The sequence below is a fragment of the Argopecten irradians genome, chromosome 3, assembly GCF_041381155.1.
Source record: "Argopecten irradians isolate NY chromosome 3, Ai_NY, whole genome shotgun sequence".
Lineage (NCBI taxonomy): Eukaryota > Metazoa > Mollusca > Bivalvia > Pectinida > Pectinidae > Argopecten > Argopecten irradians.
Window position 1 is genome coordinate 11,514,284 of NC_091136.1, and position 16,346 is coordinate 11,530,629.

Consider the following 16,346-nt stretch of genomic DNA (forward strand, 5'->3'; position numbering starts at 1 on the left):
AATAGGTCAATATCTATTCTTACAGCATTGATGTTCTATAAAATAGGTCAATATCTATACTTACAACATTGATGTTCTATAAAATAGGTCAATATCTATTCTTACAGCATTGATGTTCTATAAAATAGGTCAATATCTATACTTACAACATTGATGTTCTATAAATCTATACTTACAACATTGATGTTCTATAAAATAGGTCAATATCTATACTTACAGCATTGATGTTCTATAAAATAGGTCAATATCTATACTTACAACATTGAATTTCTATAGAATAGGTCAATATCTATACTTACAACATTGGTGTTCTATAAATCTATACTTACAACATTGATGTTCTATAAAATAGGTCAATATCTATACTTACAACATTGATGTTCTACAAAATAGGTCAATATCTATTCTTACAGCATTGATGTTCTATAAAATAGGTCAATATCTATACTTACAACATTGATGTTCTATAAAATAGGTCAATATCTATACTTGCAACATTGATGTTCTATAAAATAGGCCAATATCTATTCTTGCAACATTGATGTTCTATAAATCTATACTTACAACATTGATCATGACTAGATTTAGAATGATGTATTGTTGATGACGTGATTTCCATCAAAAATGCATCATCTGTATATGCATTTGTCAATATATATACACACAACCATTTGATTCAATATTCTATAAAATAAAACAATATTTATTGGTCATCTTACGCTTTAATAAGCATTCACTCCGAGCAAAATAACAAAACAAAAATCAATGCAGGCAAATATACATAAAATCGCCTTGTGCAATGTATACTACTCGGATTTGTTGAATTTTTGAAGTCTGAAATAAGTTTCTTCATAGTACGATGAAATACCATATGAAATGTCGATGGTTTTCATATTTGACTTAGAAATTGTTAATATTGGTATTTTTTTTACACTCGACATATGTTAAAACATTAGGTACAAATGTACCACAGTTAGATTTTTTACTTCCACTATAAAGAAAAGAATAGTTATATTCCCGATAAACGGACAGTATTGAATCTCGATGGTTCCGTCCAAGCAATGAATCACTTCTCCAACCTCGGAACCTATCTGTGAACGTTGGCATGGACTCCAATCACCTGACAGCTAGTAGCCGAAAACTGTCTATTTGATAAAGCAAAAAGATTAATCTGAACTCGTTAATGTTGACCCCCGGGATAGAAACTTTCTCGGCTTTGTCAGCTTCCACTGTCTATGTTATTTGTTAACATTACGTAGCATTATATACAGGGTGAATGACATAAATCTCTTAAGTAAGTCGTACTCCGACCGTGTTATACTATCGTAAGTGGTGAACTGGTGCATTTTCTAACGGATGGCTTTATATAAAATACAGGATGGAAGGTCAATGTTGTAACATTGTTCAATATCTCAAAGGTGGCCTTGGTGACAATATAACTTGTCTTGTTCCATTACTAGTTATATAAACACTGCAATTCTGTGTCCTTGAGGTCGGTTACTTGACAGCATTTTTGCTTCCACGCTATACGGGTTTGGCGTACAGAGCTGGAGTTGATCCTGCTCGCAGGTTATTTGAAATGTGAGCGCATGTAACGATTCACTAAGAAAAGGTTTTGTCTATGAGTTGTTTTAATTTGGTTTGGTTAAGATATCAGTAATGCAAGCATACAAATAATGCTCATATAATATTTTATTCGGACTTGATCGAGCGTGTGTTTTTATGCTCTCATGTTGTCACGCAAACCCGAGTTACTTCATATTATTGTTCTAGACTAATTAATTCAGATACATTTTGTGTTATATCCTATTTCAAGCAGGGGCATTTAACGACGTGTCAGAATTTATAGTTGTAGCAAAAACCAGCGAACTCAACGAGACAAGGAAGACATGTCGTTAGCATCTGGCGACGTTTGTTCGACATAGGTTTCAAAATATGACACCAGAAGTTGACGGCTAGATGTAAAATGCCGGAATATCGTGGTCAACCCGGTAACAACCATGCTCCATAGAGTGTTATATTAGGCCTATCATAATGAGATATACACGGTATAAAAATATTACATTAATAATCCGATATAAAAGGCAAAAATGAATTGAAAGTAAAATAAAAAGAAATCATTTCTATGGATATTAGGCCTCTAAATGTATGAAAGATTCACATTTACATCTTTGCCGTAAATTCTGTAGGATCTTGTGGACTGGAAAACATTTTATCACATGCTTATCTTATCGTGTCAATGGTTACATATTATTGAACATGTAATATGTCACAAAGCGGTAATAGCGCATCTAGTAACAGAAAAATAGGAATCTAATGAAATTTGTATCACAAGAAAATTGACCTATCTGACTTCCTTTGGAAAGTTTTTTTTTTCAATTTAAAACAACAAGCCATTGTTTGATTGTCTCATTCATATTATCTAGACATTTTATTCGTGAGTTAATTTTTTTCGTAATATATATACATATAAAACGTAGACTGCAAATAACAAATAGCAGTTGATACAATAGCAAAAAAATGGCAATGACATCGAGACAACAGCTTGATATGACGTTTGGAATATCTGTATCACTCTCCTCATTTTTAAAAAAAAACCCACGTCCCCATGGTACTTTGATGTTGACAGACTGAACAGACCTATATCTGAGATGTCAGCTATTCTAAAACACTCCATGGTGCCAGTTTCCTACATAAAACAGCCATAGGCTCTCTGCCATACCATGGACTTCCTAATAGCTCTCTCTTTGTGAGATACTCTTGTGGATATTGATCAGACAGATTCGTCTTGTTCTCGTTTGAGCTTTCACGCGAGAATGCTACTCGGAGTTCCTTTTCAGCATGAGTGTAATGCCATTGACTTATCTCGCCGGTTTGTTTTCTCTGTAGATTTTCAACACTTAATCTCTTTTACATCTGAAGCGGACACCTATGCATGGCAAATGGAAAGTGAAAGTAGATTAACAAATGATGATAGTGTGCATTGATAGATAAATAAAACGTACAAATTGTATTGATTGAGATGTTAAAAATAACAGGAACCGGCGAATCGGTCGAGGAAGCGGGATACGTAAGGAGAGATATCAGTGACACGGAGATAATTTGACAGGCCCTCGCTTTATGATAGAGTATGTGCCATATGCAATTTGATGAAATTACGAGATAACGCGATTTCCTGGTGAGAGGGAAAAAACAAGGACATCGAACGATGTAACATACTATATCAAAAATGCTGGAAAGGCAAATGAATAATGACAATGATAAAATACCGACATGGAGTTGGGTTCAGAACGTTGAGTGATCTGTGTCAAGGTTTTCCGAGGTTCAACATAAGCACGAGTAAAAGTTTATATAGGTTCAGAAGTTAATGAAAATATGAAATCGGATTAACAATGTTTTGTTTTCTACTGCTGGCATTTTGACATTAGATCAATTGTGTAATTAAATGACACTTAAACCAATATAGCGTTACAGTTCTGCTATTTACCGGACTATTTTAAGGTTATGGAGGTTTATAACTGAAGTCTATCAACTCATTATTAACAGAGGAAAACTAATGTCTCTAACACATTTCTATTCTTGTTCTGATTTTGTTTGGTATAGTAATAATAGCCAGAGATGCGTATTTTGGGAGACTGTGGTATATTCTTGATGTTTGCTCATGTATTGTAGAACTTGTGTCCTTTTTATAGTACTATATCACTGAAACATGCAGCCGAAGCTACCAAGCATCACCCCACCCGATCACATTATACTGACAACGGACATTTGTTCTCCATTTTTCCCACAAATATCTAGCATGGTTTGTGAGTGTGCATTATTCTAATCAAACAGCAATGGCGTAACGAAATTGGTTCTGATTTGTCAAAATTTAGATATTGACTGTTTGCAGTGCAAATCTTTTAGAGATATATGTTTGAATGGTAACAAGAAAGTAAATTATAATCTATTAAAATTTATATACAAGCCGATTTCATTTTAACCGATAGGTAACTAAGATGGAATGAATAAGAATATTATCCGATACAAATATTGCAAGGAGCGTTTTGCACGTTAGATTCACTATGGGGGCGTTTTCTGTAATGGTCATCGATCGTAATCAGCACGTGCTTGTTATTGACATTTTAAAATGGATATAGCATCTATTTTTTCCAATCTCGACTGGTCTTCTGTGAAACAAACAACTTACGAACATTCGTTAGTCTGAAGACATTTCAGTGCATTAGCCCAAAGCCAGCGACGTTGTCCAAACCACGTAGTGTTGGACTTGTAGGGCTTAGCGGAAATTTGAAATGTCACCGAGTACTTTTATGTTGTATAAGTTGTTATTCAATATGACGAATTAATTACCTGAAGCCAACCATATCTGCATATACTAACATGTCAATGCTATTGCTTACAGACAGAGATATTAAAAGAGTGTAAGGTACGATTGTTTTATATCAAGCAGCCTGTATATATATTTACACTGTAGAGTTAGCAAGCTAAAATAATGCTAAATAATTCAATAATTTCAAAGATGTCGTTATCACTACGGAAATAAAGGTACATGTAGTACTATTGCAAGACATTTTTTTTCTTTATAGTTTAAAATTCAATTTTGCTTGTAACGAGCATTTCCATTGGCTTCAAAATTTACTTTATCAGCTAGCCTATAAAGAAAAAAATGGCGTCGCCGTTTGTGACGTTGCTTCTGATTAGCTGTGATGAGGGCGTAATGCTTTCATAGACAAAAGAGTCCCAAAATAAATTTTGAGTATTGAAGAGATTATCTTTAGTAAATTGATTTATAATGATTAATTTGAATAAATTTGTTATGCTATGGAGATAAAACACAAAAATCTGAGTGTACTCTCATCATAAACCGCTTCGCTCAAATCTCAAATCTTTTCAAGTTAATCCTTAATTAGTCACAAAATGACTGTTTTAGATAGAAGACACTAATACCATAATTATGAGCCATTGATTTTGTGGCTCCCTGTACTTCCAATAACGACTGATATTTAGAGGAAACTAAATGCGATATACAACACCACGGAAAATATATGTACATGCTTTGCGACGTCTCAACAACTTGACATATAAATGAGTAAGATCAATGTAAAATATGATTTGGTGATAGGTACAGTAAACTTGTTATATGCTGTGAACTTAACAAACCTACGCTATGAACTATTTGGTCATCCAATAATTTACAGTATAAAGTGTTTTCCATATGAAACTATCTTGCGTTTAGTCTATCGCGGTTTATTGTCGTACACATGGACTGCTGACCCAAATTACAACATTTGTGGCACATGTGTGAGAGTCATCTTAGTGCAACATGAAAACTCACGGTGTAACATTCACGGTTCGGCGTCATGTTAACACCTTGGTGTATTCACGACATAAATAAGGGCTTAATGTAGTGTCGCGTGATACATGACAAAATATAGATTTACACTGAAAAGAACCTAACCTACATGTACTTATGGTAACATTGTGTTTATAAAACATATCAATTTGATATTGGGGATGTATGAGTATGTTTATTGTGGCCAACAAATCACAGTTATTATAGCTACCTCTAAATGACAGGCGACAACTCTGGGTGATTGTCCGCTCCGTTCAAAGGATTGAACGGAAGTGTAACCACGTTTGATTGAGAGAGCAAAGTTACACAAACATTTGTGTAGAAGGTTAATCACAGCTTGTTTTCTGTTTTAACACTTTTTACTTCAACTCTTCAACTCTCTGGTGGTGTCTGTACCTTTAATGTCATTTCCTGTTGACCGTCTACAATCCTAAAGGAGTCTTCATCCACAAAGATAAACATTTTATTTATTACTCAACACGTTTCTTATAAATAAACATTCTTCTTACGTATACTTATAAGAAACAACAAGGAAGGAAATGTACATATCGGGAAGTGTTTGTTGGTTTGTTTGATAAATTAAAGTCTTATAAACAGTCAGGTTCATGTAACGACGGTCTCCCACGTATTTGGTCTGTAGCGTGTATGTAGTGTGTTGTGCGTGTGTTGTTAGACTGCGGTTTATTCGTATTGTGTCTTTTTGTATTGTGGAACTGTTGCCCTTTTTATAGTGCTTTATCACTGAAGCATGCTGACTAAACCACCAAGCAAAACACCCCACCCGGTCACATTATACTAAGAACGGGCAAGCCACTCGTCCTACTCTGTATGCTGAGCGCTAAGCAGGAGCAGAAACTACCACTTTTATAGACTTTGGTGTGTCTCGTCCAGGGACTGAACCCAGAGCCTACCTCATTGGGTTGTGATTATATGATATAGGTTTATTAGTCGTCGTATTTTTACACCCATTTCAAGTGCTATAGAATTATGTTGTTTCAAGACGTATATTTATTCAGTTTTGCTACCGCAACCCTAGTGGATATATGAGTTATTTTATCTGACTCTTAATTTACCGTTTATTTCGCTCTTGTATCAAAACCACAATAGTCTGTTTTTCAGATTTAATTTCAAAGACATAAATCAATAATTAAATGATAAATTGTATTAGAGGATGCTCGGAGACATTAATGCAGACACAACACAAATATGGTCACGTTGCAATTTATTTAAAACAAGACAATAAATAAATGACTTATAATATTTACATTAAAAAAGCATAATAGAGCCAAAGTCGTGAAATGTGTTTGAGAATGCATCAAATTTACCATTAAATGGAATTGTAAATAACATGTCGTCTTGATCAGAAATTGTTTTGTACGTACACTTATAGCATGTACTGCCAAAAAAACCGAGATATCATATTTAGTCGTAACGTCAGACAAAGCTTAAATATAATGAAATATTGTACAGTATTTATTTGTCCATGGAGTATCCTAGATTTGCTATCTTTTGGAAACAGAGAAACTTAATGTAATTATTGTTGCTCTTTTCCTTATGTCAACAAATATTTAACCTTATTACCACGTCCTAATATTCGGACAACACAGCAGGAACCTTGCTGTAGTCTGGAGATAAAAAGTTATTGTCTAATACTGGAAATATGGTTGTCGCCAGAGAAGGCTACGAACAGAAAGATGTGACATTTAGAAGCGAGCCAAAATAGCACAAACCACAGATGGACGCAGATTTCTGATGGTCCATAATAGAACAAAAAGTATACCACGGTGACTTGTGAGCGCGCTAATTTGATATTAGAAACAAGCTCTCGACTAATGCAGAAGGACTGATGGACCACATACTTTACATCGCTCATCTTCAGGAGAACGAATTCGCCACATCAGACAACATGCGTGTATATAAATAATTTACCACTGAGAAACGTAATGAAATTTAACATTCTCAAAACGTAGTTTTATTTCTGTGTTTATAAACACATAAGGTGACGGATTTGAATCTATTTTTCTCTTTTCTTCCTTACCTTCAACAGAAGGTGTGATGTATATGTTTTATATCAACGCTGCGAACTTTGCAAATTTACGGGGAAAATGTATACATATTGTCTAACATGTGCATATCCCAATTATCTTAGTTCTCTCGTACGTTGCACTACCCATGGCTCAGGGCTGCCTGTTCTGGTCATAATTCTTATTTCGTTTCACATAGACAAATACAGGAATGAAAATAACTTTGATACATTAAACTGAGATTCGACTTCATGCTCTGGTTGTTTTGTTGGGGTATTATGAGCATATATATAATACATCATTTTGACTATGTTGAATGAAATACTCAATCACCAATATTAGATATTCAGCCTATTTATGATTGTAATGAGTTAATACTATGATTATGATATCAGTGATAATTGCATGGATTTTAATCAGTGGAATATTTATCCTTCAGATGTTTGAAAAACGTATAAGATAATTTCAATATCTAAAAGTATTGATCTCATAAATCATTTCAAGTAAATGTCTGAACCCATCTAATGATTGATATGAAATTAAAGCTTACTATATGCTCATGACAATATTCAGAATCGAAAATTCAAAAACAATGTAATGTCACATGGAATCTCAAAGAAAGACATAAAAGATACATTACAAACCATTATTTCATATTAAATTGAGCATAATTACTGTTTCCAAGAATAGATTTTGGCAGACGAAATATAACAAACCAGGACAGAGAGAGTACAGAGTGAATGTCTAACTCTTTTGAACTATTAATCTTCTTGAAGCTGACTAGCCTTACAGAGTAAACTATACTATACGTTAGTGAAGGCATCAGCTGAAATCAGAATCCCGTCGGGAATCATGTATTATAGGCACCGATATACTGCCCTTGAGCAATCATCTAAAAAATTCTCACTTTTGATATTCTGGTGCGATGAGAATGGTTCTCAACTGGAGACTTTCATGTGCCACGGCGTCTGAAACAGCTGAAAAAATCTGATAAACTTAACACGTGAATCGAGCAGATAGTTGATATTTTAGTCCCTGATGAGATGCTGAGAACGGTTTAAAAGGGTTAGGGCCGTATCAATATGAGAAATACAACTGTTGTATGTATACGTCCTTTATGCTTTATTTACTGTAACAATTATTGCTCTTTCCCTTCAGTATCGATATCTCTATCTAGGTGACATTACTTCTCTTATTGTTGGGTCCCAATTTAATGCAACTGGTTTGTTTTAATGCATAAAATATTTACATGATAGATTATATAAGAAAGTGATTTACAACCGAAACTGATATTTGTTTGACAAAAAAGATGTAGTCGACAGGGGATTTACAGTTGTATCTGGGTAATTGGCTGCGAGTTGAAAAGGGATGCAATTTATAATATAGAATCTGAAATGAAATGACAATAGCTGCATTTGTTTTTCGCAAAATCTGAGCTAGAATATCATTCTCAGTACCAATAGATATGATAACTAACTATATAAAAATTGCGGTCGATTAATCATACCAAATTAGATAATCGAGAAATACAAATGTACACTGAACTGACGTGTGATAATCCGCCCACTCATTCACGACAAGTTGTCGAGTTTGTATCCCAGATAGAATACATTATACGAAACTAATCGTTTCTCGTATTGCTGGCTTTATCTTTACGCTCAAAACAATATAATCACAGAAGGCCCTTTTCCACAATTAAGAGACACTTTTTTTTATTTCTAATGCTATCGATTGTTATTCCACAGAGCTTGACGATTCGACAGTGGAATTCTTTCACGTTTCGTTTGATAGTTAGTACGCGATATGCACCCGTTAAAGGCAAGAGCTATTAGACTGCTTTCCATTTATGAAAATTTTATTGTGTGATTTCATAAAGATATTGTTGCGATACATTACATTCGCCCGTATTGTTTCAAATTAAAAGTAAAATTGAAAAGTGAATATTTTATGAGCAGTGCTATGACTTTATTTCTATATTGATTAATACAAACAAAATTATTGATTATGATACTAAAACCACATTGGTTACGTATAACGGTAACAGTTCCAACGGAAGACGCTTCATCAAATGGAACACATGGATGGGAAGTAATATCTAACATATGACTATTACCTGTGTAATTAACAAAAGATTTGTCGATCGTAATTGCAGCCAGATTTTAATACATCTTTTTTATAGATGATAAGTGATGTACGTGATATTGTTCTCTAATTATGACTTTCGGTATCTATAACATGTTTGGGCACAGCTGGTGGATAGGAAGGGATATAGTGATACTCCTTTATATACACCCAATCTTCTACTGACTGTACATAATATGTTATCAAACATTTTACATGCATGATTAATTTTTTAGCGTAAAGCATCAATTACGGCAGTTTCTGATTAGCTGGAAATATATTTAAATTTTATTTAAATTTTTGTTGTTGTTTTTTTTTTTGTATTAATGGTGATGATGAAACTTTAAACATGACACTTGCAGACATTTTTCAACATTTTTTTTTTCAATTGGGATGATGAACATGACATCCAAGACGAACAAAATATGTATTTACTTTAAACATGGCACTTGCTGGCATTATTCACTTAATTTTTGCCTAATTGTGACAGAACTAGTTTGAAGAGGTAATAACATCCGTATAGAGTTGACGCTAAGGAAAACCAACTTAAAGTTTTTATTGTATTGAAACATTAACATTTTAAGATTGCACCTGAATAGTCCCAACGGCTTACTTTGGTTTATAGTATAATGTTTTGAGTTGGTATAAAATGAAGTTAAAACTTTGGTTATTGCCTTAAATGATATCTGAACCTATGAATACAGTTTATTTTTCATTATCGTCTTGAACATAAATTGTTGACAGGAGCCTTTTATGTCGATGATTTATGCCCATTCAATACTCTTCTAATGTCTTATATGGCATGTTTATATCCATTCCAGCGTTACTAAATGACTAAATTTCTAAACCTTTTTGACTTTTATGGCTTAACAAGGAAACATAGGTGAATCAGGGAAAATGTCAGAAATATGATCTGTCAAGAATTATACAATTATTTTGCAAATCTTTTATGATTTTCCATGACATTTCCGCTGAGTAACATAACATCACAACAATTATCTCAGCTGACGATAACATTATAGTTTGTGATATCAACATATTCTATATAAGGCTAGCCTCATTGACGCTTCATCCAAACAGATGACATGATATGTACCTGTAAATCAAATAATAAAGTACTCAATACTAATCAAGAATATATTCATGAGTAGAGAATATATAATTCGAGAAAAAATCCATTTTAATTGTTTGGAAGAAATTTACCTTGAAGATTTTTATTTTTTATTTTTAGAAGAAAATTATATGCGATATTTTAGCTACGTCTCTCACTGGTAACATATTAAGTTATTTCTGCTAAAATCATTCTTTTATTATCACTTTAATTATAATTGTTTTTTTCCATATGCTCACAAATAATATTATGGTGTTCAGGTTTGTGGATTCAACACATTTGTGATACAATGTATGAAAAAAAGGAAATTCGTTCTCTAAAATGATTGATCAGCTAACGTCAACATCGTTTGCATCAACACTTTTTTGTGTATGTCATATTGCATAGAAAATCCCGATGAGTTCCGAGTACCGTGCTATTTAGACTGTAACAAGGTTTAACATGTACCAATCTTTGTTAAAATGTTAACTGTGCGTTCAATGAATCGTTGATGTATATAACTAATATGGGATATTGAATAGTTAACACTATAACTAGTATGTTAATATGTTCATTAAATTCTAATTGGTATCACCTGGGTAAAATTTTCGTCTAGATCTAGAACATTTTATTCATTAATAGATGAAGCGTATAATTTCTCTTTTAAATACAAAGCATCTTTATCGAAATCTTTTGACATTTTTTTTTCTTTCAGAAAGATTCTCCCTTTTAAAGGTATTTCATCCAAAACAACTAAATTTCCCTATTTCTTGTGAATTTCGTAAAGTAATGCTAATACATTCCGTTCTCTTGTCACAGACATCAGATGTCGCAAAGTGGTATTCAATAACCCATTAGGATGACGAAAAACACTGTATTGTAATTTCTATTTTTATCTTTATCAAATATTTCAAATCAATTTGCCGTATTCCACATCTTAACTTATTATTATCTTTAAAAAAAACCCTAAGTCAAACTCTTTATACAGTTAACCCGCGCTAACTCGAGGTCGACGTGGCGATGATTCATCGAGCATATCTAGGGTCTTTCATTGAAAGGAATCATCTAACAGGTGAACATGTACGTTCTTCAGATCGATCAGCAAAATATTACGGTTAGGGAAAGTTTGCTACCACTGTGCCGTTAGACCTATCTAAATGAAAGATTCGCGTTTTAAGTATATATATAGAGAGATATATCAAAGAAAATTCAGCATTTCAATACGAAAACCTGTCAACAATTTATATATCCCACTGCGTTCAAAAAGAGGTTTTATCGGTAGTCCGCTGCTCCTTGGCAGGAAGTAGGGTTGCCATGACTCCTTCAGTCCTTGTCGGTGACTGACGGCACCCGACTAGTCACGCAAAAACATCATTATGTCGAAGTTCTCGACGGCATGATACGTCAAATTAAACGAATTGCCGTATATAAACTAAACATTCTGATTTATCAAACATACCGGCTCCCATATACCATATGTGCCTCAGACATTTATTTTTAAAAATATTCACTAGTATACTTACTGAATTAGTTCAATATCGTAGATGTATGACTTCAAATGATATTTTGTTGTATAAACAATTTCTTTCGATAAAAAAGACTCGAACGATTTTGTTAAACCATTACCCCAAGGTGTTTGAATAATCATTACAACTTCTATCAAGCCGAAAAGGCAACTAACCTATAAGTATGAAATATGATAATTATAAGCAGAATAATATATCACACCCACACCAGATATTATGTTTAATATTAATATGCCATCAACTTGTCAGAAATGAGTGTTATTTGTAGCAATTTTATGTCTACAATATAAGCACAAGTCCTTTCAAAGAACAAGGAACACGACAATACAATTTACCTATTTCCAGAGCAAGATAAACTTTGGAGTCTAACGACAATTTTGCCAATTTTGCGGAAGTGAAATCACCACCATAATGATTATCGAAGTGCATTATGGGAGTTGTCAGTATTTTCCTTAAAGATCGATACGAACTTTAAGGTGCAACAACACCAAATACACATGGGTATTAATTTCGAACAATGTGTCTTCAAAGTTCCAACGGAGCGACATACGTAGCTATATAAACGCCCGATGGTTTTCATTGATTATTGAAGGGAAGTAGATTAAAGGGTCCAAAATCTCTTTTGGGAAGTATATCAAACATGGATTTATCTCATTAAGGTTAAGGGAGAACAAGACCAATATATAGAAATTAACAAGAAATGTGTATCTTTTACGAGCAATTCAGTTATATCTTTGGAAACGAGGTCTGATTTCCTCATTCGACCAACTTTTTCTCCATTACATATCGGAAAACATATCAAATAAATGTTCTCCTGTTAGTGATCCAGGTACAAACATATCGTTGTCTCTACACAAGTATATTTTATCTAATCTATTTCACACATCATTTATTCTGAATCAGCATTAATTCCAATTGCAAAAGCAGTTTCGCTCTAAGTAGTATTAGAGGTATGCAGATACGATGATAAAACAAACTTATTCCATTTGGCAATAACGGAAATGTCATCGTTCATGTATTTGAGAAATAAAAAGCTGACAATTCGTTTATAGATTTTGGTACTGGTTGTTTATATTCGATACCATGTACCCTGGAGACTGATAAAAGCCTTGTAAACACCATCGTTTACAATGTTGATCATTTACTGGTCGTATCTCTACACAGAAGTGAGAGTAGCACATACATATTATATGAGCTATTGACACAACGTAATTCTTTAAAACACAATGTATAGCCGTGAAGCTATCGATGTAATGACTTCTCTACGTAGCGACATACAGGTTTTGCTTTGTGTTACCTTGGCACCCGAATGAAGCCATCTACAATGGACATTATAGGTGCGTGAACTGTTTAATGCACTATCAGCTGAAGCTATTGTCATCAGAAGATAATTATGATGTGTGTGGAATTGCACCTATTATTGAAGCCAAGGTGGTAATAATGATACTGAGTATTATGAACATGGACATTGCTCCGAATCAGTTTGGGGTTGGGAAGATAGTTTTACTAGTCTAAGGCCGAAATTTGTCGAAAACGAAATAGCTTATAAACCAAATGAAATGTGCAGTATGTCCGATAACTGTCAAGATTAGAGTAGAAGACTTACCTCTTATTTGACAATATGTTTGATGCGTACAATTTTAAACCAAAATCTCATAAAACGATGTTAACATCCTTGGAAATGGCCTTATTTGTCAAGAGAGCTGCTAATAACTGTATTCAAAATGATAAAAAAGGGAAACATCGACGTTGGAACAAAGGCATATCCCCAAGTATAAAATAAAGATAATATGTACCAAGCCGAATACACCACTGTATTGAAATTGTCATAGCCTATCACTACAATGACAAATAGTAACAGATAGTGTTGTGTGGTTGTTTTTATCATCGGTCAAAGAAAATACCCGTGACTTTTATGGAAAGATTGGCAAAAAGACAGCCTGTGTATTGTTAGACGATCCACGAAAATGTTACCAGAAAAAAAAATCGCGATTTTCCCCCGCGAAAATAAACAACCATATAGTAAGCTATTTTTGGCGTCAGAAACTATTTACAACTGATACATAATCCTAAAAACAGAATGTTGACAATATCAATATTATTAGAATACACAAGATTGCGTCATTCAATGCTATTGTTGTGATAAACAGTTATCCAATTGAGTATAACCCCAGTAAAACTCTTTTCTTAAGAACAGACAATTGATCTACATGTTTTAGCAACAACAAAGTATGTGCTAGATACGCCAGGGACATCTCCATCAATAACATGTATATTAAAAACACTGTGACAAACATATGTCCAATTTGATGATACAATCGATGTTTTTCTAATTCAATTGACGTCAGATTAACTTATATAAAACACTTGTTCTTGTAAAGTCATTGGAAATAATTATTTATTTGCTTAATATACTTTTGTAATATGCATCTGTTTTGCCTTTATATGTCAAAACATTATGTACGTTAATCAAAATAAGGATGCCTCGTTACAGGAGAAGATATTACGCATATTGGAATGCTACTGCATAGTTCAATTCAAAATGACCTATCATTCCAAATCAACTTAAACTTATTATGCTATGGTCAAAATGATCGGCTGATATCCGAGGATAGCGGGTAATCGGGAGTACACCGCTGGTTTTGGCTATATTTCCGACATCGGACAACACCGGTCAAAATATTTGACACACATCATTTACATAAAAAGAAGGCCATGTGGTAATAGTATGGCGTCTGTTTCCAAAGAGATTTTTTGGGGGCCGGCGAGGTAGTTACACCGATCGAACATATAATGCTAATCGGCCAATTATCATAAGATATCCGGGCGATAACCGGCCTATTCACTGGGCATCGTACGAATATCACCCGTGTATAGTTGTACCAGGCGCCGATTGTCGATCAGTGTGCGGGCACTTCCCCGATGCTGCCTGAGAGCCTCGGCAATGCCTGGTTCCGGTCGTGAACCAGGGCAGAATGGCTAAAAACCACGCCGGGAAGTACATCCGAAGCCTAATCGGAAGGGGTTGTGACCAAAGCATTAGACTCACCTGATATTACATGTAACCAAACAACTGTCAAAATAGGAGATAAAACAAAAGAAAGAACCGGAAAAATATCAATAGAAACCAAACTAATTCCCATGACAATGCGGAGTATGATATTGATGATAATTTACTTTCAATAATTAGCTGATTTTTTTCGATCACTAGCGCAAGATTGGAACAAGGCAACTAGTGCTAGGTTGTATTTTGTAAATAATTTATTAGTCAACGGAAGAATGAAGTAGGCTGATAGACAAGGTGGCATCAGATGATAACTGCAAAACAGGATAGTCGAAGTAATTTCTACAAAAACCAACATCTAAAACCACAAGGATAATACCTATAGTATGGTAACTGCTACAATATGTTAATCACATTACAACCTAGAAGTACTAATGATTGAAGCATGACATCACTCTGAAAAGCTTACAAAGCAGTGGGTGTGTAGTGGAGCTGTGGTAGAAAGGGTTTATTCAGAGGAGTGTGACGATATGACACGCGAATGGCCCATGTTTGTTTGTACGTATACAGAAATGTGGTTAATCTGCGTTTAACGATCAGTCACGTGCCTGACGTTCTGTGGCGTACTTGATGTCTGTTGTGTGAAATGGATAATTTGAATATATTTCAAAATGGACACTGAAATGGGATTTACCATACAACTCATAACATACTGATATGAGGGATGTGAATCTTACACCAATATTTTCATCAGCTGCGGGTTGTAAATTTACAAATATAGATGCAATTTAGGTTTTAAAAGAGAATCAATAGGTGATTTTTGGGATCGCATCTTTAAAAAGAACGGAATCTGTTAATTCTATATCGACTGCGTCTAGCTCTCTCGATACATAGATTAACTGTAGACATATGAATCTAACTGACCTATACATGAACCAGTGTCCAGATTGGTATTCGCAACATGTGAATGGATGTTGCTATTTAACTGAATAACAAATTTATAGATGATTTATTTTATAAGCGCCATTCATATTCGAATTGTATTACACCATATTCGATTGTTGAAACTGATATATCAAGATTACATATACAGACAATAATGGCAAAACGTACGTAATTGTTACCCGTCTTTATATAGTATATTCAACTAGTGACTTGTGATCAACATTAACACTGTTACTATATAGCCACCAGGTCGTCAGCGAATCTGACATTTCAGGTAGCATCA

At 34.0% G+C, this 16,346-nt stretch overlaps 1 protein-coding gene across 1 annotated transcript in view; it reads left to right on the forward strand.

Moving 5' to 3' along the window:
- The window catches only part of LOC138317551 (sex peptide receptor-like), a 64,150-nt gene that overhangs the window by 29,573 nt on the left and 18,231 nt on the right, over window positions 1–16,346 (forward strand). The gene's annotated exons all lie outside the window — the stretch shown is intronic.